Here is an 8,451-nt window from a genome sequence, read left to right on the forward strand (position 1 = left end):
CCATCAAATTACAACAGAGCTCCCTAACCCAATGAAAGGGGTTTAGTTGTTCATAGCTCTTGAAAATGAAAACAAAGATGGAGAATACATCATAAAACTAGAAAATACAGAGAAAGTAAAATACAAAGAGTAGTTCTCCTTTTTCCAGCCTCCAGAACTCCTTTAACAATTCAAAGCTACTCCTATATATACTACTTCTCTCAGCTTCTAGTTGGCTCTTCAAGTCTTGGGCCTTTGGATCTTGAGTTTGAAGCAGTTCTCTTCTTCATTTGGGCTTGGCTTTACTTGCAGAGAGAAAATGTGAAGTGGGCAGAGACTTTAGCTCAGGACGTTAGGGGTGTTAACGTTTAGTGAAAATATGAGTTCGAGAACGTTAGTGACAATCAACTTTCTCACTAACGTTACTAAGTAAAAGCCACGTTAACTTCAACGTTAGTGGCATAAACGTTGCCACTAACGTTGCCTCTAAGTCCTTCGCACACGTTATTGAGACTTAACATTTCCAATAACTTTGAAAAGCCCCCTTTGTTCCCACGTTAGAGCCCATGTTAACTTAGTTAACGTGGCTCTTTAACGTGGGCTTGCCATCCTTCGAGAACGTTAGTGACACTCAACATTGTCACTAACGTTCCAAGGTGCCCCTATGCCTCACGTTAGAGTCCACGTTAACTAGGTTAACGTGGCTTCTAACGTGGCCATGCTTAGCCATCCCCAACGTTAGTGACAATGTTGAGTGTCACTAACGTTGGCCATTCTTTCACTCATGAACGTTAGCTTCCACGTTAACTAAGTTAACGTGGAAGTTAACGTGGCTCCTTGGGGGGTTGTGTGGTTGCTTCCAACGTTAGTGACAATGTTGGGTGTCACTAACGTTGTCGACCACTCTTGCTTCTTACGTTAGCTCCCACGTTAACCAAGTTAACGTGGGAGTTAACGTGGTATGTTTCTCCTTAGGCCAATGCTAGTGACAATGTTGAATGTCACTAACGTTGGCGTTTCTCCCCCTTTCTAACGTTAGAGGCCACGTTAACTAAGTTAACGTGGACTCTAACGTGGCCACTTATGAGCATTTGCCAACGTTAGTGACAATGTTAAGTGTCACTAACGTTGGCTCAACTTCCCTTCTCCACGTTAGAGTTCACGTTAACTTAGTTAACGTGACTCTTAACGTGGTCAATGATGGCTTCGAGAGCGTTATTGGCAATCACTTTTCTCATTAACTTTGCAAGTTACCTCCCATTCCTTGCTTCCTTTGGTCCTGAAATCAAGCAATAGAGTGCATCAAAGTTCTAGTCCAAGTCATGGGTAATGCAACATACAATTTGTCACTAAACTTATGCAAAATCCTCATGAAATAATGTAAAATGCACAATGTATGCTTGAATCATGGTGTAAGTGGATATCTACCCAAAACTAGCTTATTTCCTAAGGAAATGCATGAAACTAACCTAAAAACAGTAAAGAAAAGGTTAGTGAAATTGGCCAAAATGCCATGGCATCACATTCTTTAGGTCATAGCACTTGTTGGTGGAATGCTCGTAGATTCGGTGGTATTCACAAAACTCGCTTCGACTTCCTCCTCTCCTGTGTTTAATCGGGCGAGGTGGTGGGATCTTCTCAGTGTTGCATATCTCCCGACAAACGTCCACGAGAGACACCCGAAGAGGGGTGTAGTTGTGCTACTTTCTGGGTTTCTCAGTAGGTTGGTCTTCTTTCTTCCTGGATTCTTTATCCTTGTCCCGAGGTGGGTAGGAGAATCCAGTCTTAGAGGTTTCTACTAATCGGGAGTTCTCCTCCATATTAATGTATTTTTTGACCCATTCTTGAACCTCATTGAGAGATTGACGTTAGGGATTTTTGCCAGTAAAGAATTTCATAAAAAACATTCGCGTTGTAGATATAGTCTCTAAACCGAAAGAAATCCCTTCGTACAAACGTTTTGGTTGTCACAAGTAACAAACCCCTTAAGAATTGTTAACCGAGTATTCAAACCTCGGGTCGTCATCTCAAGGAACTGCAGGGAAGTATGTTCTTATTATTGGCTATAAAGGTTGTAATCGGGGTTTAGAAGATGAGAAGCAAGTGATTTAAATGGCAATTAAAATCAATAAATAACTGTAAAGCAACTTTTGGCAGGGTAAGAGAAATTGGAAGTACAACCTGGTTATCTCTCTCAACAATAATGAAAGCTGAATCTTAATTCCTCTTAGTTAACCTTTAAAGCAAAGGAAAGTCAAGAGACTAATTAGTTTGACCTTCGAATCCTATTTATTTCCTAAGAAAAAGTTGGGATTATTGAAGTTCAGTTCAATTAGCAAGATAGCGATTATCAATTATACTGAGTTCGATAATTTTGAGTTACTGATTTCTTAACCAAGACCAAAAGGGGAAAAAGTAAAATTGCTGGAATACAAATGTCCTTAGATGGAAAGCAAAAATATCTTAAATCAAAGAGAACAATAATAAACTGAAATACCTCAAATAATCATTAATTTCAAATCATAACATGGAAACGGTTTATAAGCCAATTTGGCAACATCTATAGATACGAATAAAAGCATTAAAGCAAAAGTAGCATAGAAACATAGATTAAAGTAAATATTAAACCTGGATCGAGAGTTACTCTTAAAAACTAAGAGAAGTCCTAAATCCTAATCCTAAGAGAGAGAGGAGAGAACCTCTCTCAAACTAAATCTAAATCATGGAAAGTGAAAATTGGCGAGCTCCCCTTGAATGGATGCATTCCTACACTTTATAGCCTCTAATCTGTGTGTTCTGTACTTGGATCTGGGCCAAAAGGGCTTCAGAAATCGCTGGGGGCGTATTCTGTGAATTATGGTACATGGCCTCTGTCACGCGTCCGCGTTATATACGTTCTGCTTAAGGCGCGCGGTCGCGTCAGTCATACGGCCGCGTCGCTGCTTCTTTGCTTCTGGCACGCGATCGCATCAGTCATGCGATCGCGTGGATGCCAGTTCCTTCAGGAACTCCGTTTCGCACTTTCCTTCCATTCTTGTACGTTTCCTTTTTCATCCTTTAAATCATTCTGCCTTAGAAAATCTGAAACTACTCAACACACTAATCACGGTATCGAATGGAAATAAAGGTAATTAAAATGATTAATTTTAAAGCTTAGGAAACATGTTTTTCACATACATCACATAATAAGGAAGGGAAAGTAAAACCATGCAATTAATATGAATAAATGGGTGAAGGATTGAATAAATCACTCAAACTAAGCACAAAATAACTCATGAAATATGGGTTTATCAGAGATGTTGGATGCTTTTTGGATATAGAGTGACTAAATGGTCCTTCTCGTAGGCCATTGATGAGGCCCATTGATGACAAGTCATCTTATGCTAGTTTTACAAGCATCTTTCACTTGTTTCATTAGGTTTTATACACTTTCTTGCACAATAAGTAAGTGATTGGAGTGGATTTTCATGATTATTTTGAATCAATCAAACATCATTTATTTTACACAAAATCATAAGGTTTATGCTAGAGTTAATTGATTTTATGAATGATGCAAAGACCTTATAATTTTGGTGAGACTTTGATTGCTTGTTTGGTTGCTTGTAGGTGAAGAAATGAAGAGAAAGGGGAAGCAATCAGGGAAGCATTGCGTTAAGAAGAAGAACGCCACGCTCACTAGCAAACATGGCTAGCGTTCACTTCTAAAGTGAGCGTGGCGCTCACTTTGTCAACTTTTTTGTGCTTTTCAAGCTTGGGAGGAAAGCCTTTTGGCCATCCACACTAAGCAGCGCTCAATGAGTGAGCATAGTGCTCAGTAAGGGAGCACCAAGGGAGAGCGCTCAACCAAATGGTGCAGCGCTTGGTGAGTGAACATAGCATTCACTAAGGGAGCGCTAGAGAAGGACATGTGCACGTGAGGGGGCACACCATGGGAGTGAGCGCAGCGCTCAATTCGTGCACGAAACACTCCACTGGAAGGAGCTATAATGCACCCCAACCCACTTTAATTCAAGGCCAACACAAAGGCCCATTCTAATTGCTCAATGACTGAAAATAGAAAGTGTATAAATAGGATAAAATTTGATTTGAACAGGACCCTTTTTTTACTACACACTTTTCTTTTACTTTTCTTTTGTAATTTTCTTTTGAGAGCTTGAGATCAGATCTGGGTTTCCTTTTCTTCGAAGTTTCATTTTCTTTCTTCTTGAATCTAATCTTTTCTATTTTGACAAGAGAGCAATTGAGCTCTAGGATTTCTTTCTGTTTTTGTTACTTCACTGAATTTGTCAATTTTTCTTTAGGATTTCAGAATTGATCTAAGTTTCCTGGCTGTTTTGAATTCATCTGCAATTTACTATTTCTGTTTTGCTATTGAAACTTTGATTTTCTGTTTTCGGTTTTGGAACTCTAATTTGGAGAATTCCTCTGAGTATTTTCACCTTGGAGTTTCGTTTTACTTTTCCTGTTTCTAGTTTTATAAATTGGAGATCTAATTTTAACTTTCTTGCTAGTTTTCATTTCGTCTACAATTTCTTCTTTACTTTTTGGTCAAGAGAGTAATTGAGATCTAGATTTGCTTGTTGTTCTTGTTACTTGGTGGACGAAATTGTGATCATCAACAATGGCGCCAAAGGACTTGGAGCTCTCAAACGTGAATCACACTTTTTCACAATTCCGCACGACTAACCAGCAAGTGCACTGGGTCGTCCAAGTAATACCTTACGTGAGTAAGGGTCGATCCCATGAAGACTGTCGGCTTGAAGCAAGCTATGGTCACCTTGTAAATCTCAGTCAGGCTAATTCAGATGGTGATGGAGAATTGATAATTAAAAGATAAATAAAACATAAAATAAAGATAGAGATACTTATGTAATTATTTGGTAGGAATTTCAGATAAGTGTACGAAGATGCTTTGTTCCTCCTGAACCTCTGCTTTCCTATTGCCTTCTTCCAATCATTTATACTCCTTTCCATGGCAAGCTTTATGTTGGGCATCACCGTTGTCAATGGCTACTTCCCGTTCTCTCAGTGAAAACGTTCCAAATGCGCTGTCACCGCACGGCTAATCATCTGTCGGTTCTCGATCATGTCGGAATAGGATCCATTGATCCTTTTGCGTCTGTCACACGCCCAACAATCGCGAGTTTGAAGCTCGTCACAGTCATCCCTTTCTAGATCCTACTCAGAATACCACAGACAAGGTTTAGACATTCTGGATCTCAGGAATGGCCGCCAATAATTCTAGCCTATACCACGAAGATTCCAATCTTAGATTAGAAACCCAGGAGATACGCATTCAAGCCATTGCTAGTAGAACAAAGGTGGTTGTCAGGCACATGTTCATAGGTGAGAATGATGATGAGTGTCACGGATCATCACATTCATCAAGTTGAAGAACGAATGAATATCTTAGAGAAGAAGTAGGCGTGAATTGAATAGAAGAACAATAGTACTTTGTATTAATTCATGAAGAACAGCAGAGCTCCACACCTTAATCTATGGTGTGTAGAAACTCCACCGTTGAAAATACATAAGAACAAGGTCTAGGCATGGCCAACAGGCCAACCTTCAATGTGTCTAAGATAGCATAAGACTTATCAAAGATGAAAATACAATAGCAAAAGGTCCTATTTATAGAAAACTAGTAGCCTAGGGTTACAGAAATGAGTAATTAATGCAGAAATCTTCTTCCGGGCCCACTTGGTGTGTGCTTGGGCTGAGCATTGAAGCTTCCATGTGTAGAAACTTTTATTGGAGTTAAACACCAGCTTTTGTGCCAGTTTAGGCGTTTAACTCCAGCTTTTGTGCCAGTTTTGGAGTTAAACGCCAGAATTCTTGAGCTGACTTGGAACGCCTGTTTGGGCCATCAAATATTGGGCAAAGTATGGACTATTATATATTGCTGGAAATCCCAGAATGTCTACTTTCCAACGCAATTGAGAGCGTGCCAATTGGGCTTCTGTAGCTCCAGAAAATCCACTTCGAGTGCAGGGAGGTCAGAATCCAACAGCATCTGCAATCCTTTTTTAGCCTCTGAATCAGATTTTTGCTCAGGTCCCTCAATTTCAGCCATTAAATACCTGAAATCACAGAAAAATACATAAACTCATAGTAAAGTCCAGAAGAGTGATTTTTATTTCAAAACTAATAAAAACGTAATAAAAACTAACTAAAATATACTAAAAACATACTAAAAACAATGCCAAAAAGCGTATAAATTATCTGCTCATCACAACACCAAAGTTAAATTGTTGCTTGTCCCCAAGCAACTGAAAATCAAATAGGATAAAATGAAGAGAATATACAATAAATTCCAAAAATATCTATGAAGATCAGTATTAATTAGATAAGCAGGGCTTTTAGCTTTTTGCCTCTGAACAGTTTTGGCATCTCACTTTATCCTTTGAAGTTCAGAATGATTGGCATCTATAGGAACTCAGAATCCAGATAGTGTTATTGATTCTCCTAGTTAAGTATGTTGATTCTTGAACACAGCTACTTTATGAGTCTTGGCCGTGACCCTAAGCATTTTGTTTTCCAGTATTACCACCGGATACATAAATGCCACAGACACATAACTGGGTGAACCTTTTCAGATTGTGACTCAGCTTTGTTAGAGTCCCCAATTAGAGGTGTCCAGAGCTCTTAAGCACACTCTTTTTGCTTTGGACCTCGACTTTTAACCGCTCAGTCTCAAGTTTTCACTTGACACCTTCACGCCACAAGCACATGGTTTGGGACAGCTTGGTTTAGCCGCTTAGGCCAGGATTTTATTCCTGTGGGACCTCCTATCCACTGATGCTCAAAGCCTTGGATCCTTTTTATCACCATTGCCTTTTGGTTTAAAGGGGTATTGGCTTTTTCTGCTTGCTTTTCTTTTTTCTTTCTTTTTTTTTCTGCAAGCTTTTCACTGCTTTTTCTTGCTTCAAGAATCAATTTTATGATTTTTCAGATCATCATATAACATTTCTCCTTTTCCCATCATTCTTTCAAGAGCCAATAATTTTAACATTCATAAACAATCAAATTCAAAAAATATGTACTGTTCAAGCATTCATTCAGAAAAACAATAGTATTGTCACCACATCAAAATAATTAAACTATTTTAAAATTCAAAATTCATGCACCTCTTTTTCTTTTTCAATTAAAAACATTTTTTATTTAAGAAAGGTGATGGATTTATTTTCATAGCTGTAAGGCATAGACACTTAGATACTAGTGATCATGTAATAAAGACACAAACATAGACAAACATAGAGCACAATTTTTGAAAAATATAAAATAAAGAACAAGGAATTAAAGAACGGGTCCACCTTAGGGATGGCAACTTGTTCTTCCTCTTGAAGATCTTATGGAGTGTTTGAGCTCCTCAATGTCTCTTCCCTGCCTTTGTCGCTTCTCTAATTTCATGGAGAAGGATGGAATGCTCTTGGTGCTCCACCCTTAGTTGACCCATGTTGGAACTTAATTCTCCTAGGGAGGTGTTGATTTGCTCCCAGTAGTTTTGTGGAGGAAAATGCATCCCTTGAGGCATCTCAGGGATTTCATGAGGAGTTTCCTCATGCTCTTGTCCATGAGTGGGATCTCTTATTTGCTCCATCTTTTTCTTAGTGATGGGCTTGTCCTCATCAATGAGGATGTCTTCCTCTATGTCAATTCCAACTGAATTGCAGAGCTGACAAATGAGGTGAGGGAAGGCTAACCTTGCCATAGTAGAGGACTTGTCTGCCACCTTGTAGAGTTCTTGGGATATAACCTCATGAACTTCTACTTCCTCTCTAATCATGATGCTATGAATCATGATAGCCCGGTCTATAGTAACTTCAGACCGGTTTCTAGTAGGAATGACTGAGCGTTGGATGAACTCCAACCATCCCCTAGCCACGGGCTTGAGGTCATGCCTTCTTAGTTGAACCGGCTTCCCTCTTGAATCTCTCTTCCATTGAGCGCACTCTTCACATATGTCCAAGAGGACTTGGTCCAACCTTTGATCAAAGTTGACCCTTCTAGTGTATGGGTGTGCATCTCCTTGCATCATGGGCAAGTTGAATGCCAACCTTACATTTTTCGGACTAAAGTCTAAGTATTTCCCTCGGACCATTGTAAGCCAATTCTTGGGGTCCGGGTTCACACTTTGATCATGGTTCTTGGTGATCCATGCATTGGCATAGAACTCTTGAACCATTAAGATTCTGACTTGTTGAATGGGGTTGGTGAGAACTTCCCAACCTCTTCTTCGGATTTCATGTTGGATCTCCGGATATTCGCCCTTTTTGAGCTTAAAAGAGACCTCGGGGATCACCTTCTTCTTGGCCACAACTTCATAGAAGCGGTCTTGATGCACCCTTGAGAGGAATCTCTCTATCTCCCATGACTCGGAGGTGGAAGCTTTTTCCTTCTCTTTCCTCTTTCTAGAGGTTTCTCCGGCCTTTGGTGCCATAAATGGTTATGAAAAAACAAAAAAGCTTTAGC

At 39.5% G+C, this 8,451-nt stretch overlaps 1 long non-coding RNA gene across 1 annotated transcript in view; it reads left to right on the forward strand.

The window, feature by feature from the left end:
• Nucleotides 1-8,451, forward strand: part of LOC110265642 — a 23,918-nt gene that overhangs the window by 12,272 nt on the left and 3,195 nt on the right. Inside the window, exon 3 of the long non-coding RNA XR_002351816.1 lies at nt 2,026-2,028. This is a non-coding gene — a long non-coding RNA (uncharacterized LOC110265642). The remainder of the gene's footprint in view (nt 1-2,025; nt 2,029-8,451) is intronic.

Source organism: Arachis ipaensis, chromosome B08 (genome assembly GCF_000816755.2).
Source record: "Arachis ipaensis cultivar K30076 chromosome B08, Araip1.1, whole genome shotgun sequence".
Classification (NCBI taxonomy): Eukaryota; Viridiplantae; Streptophyta; class Magnoliopsida; order Fabales; family Fabaceae; genus Arachis; species Arachis ipaensis.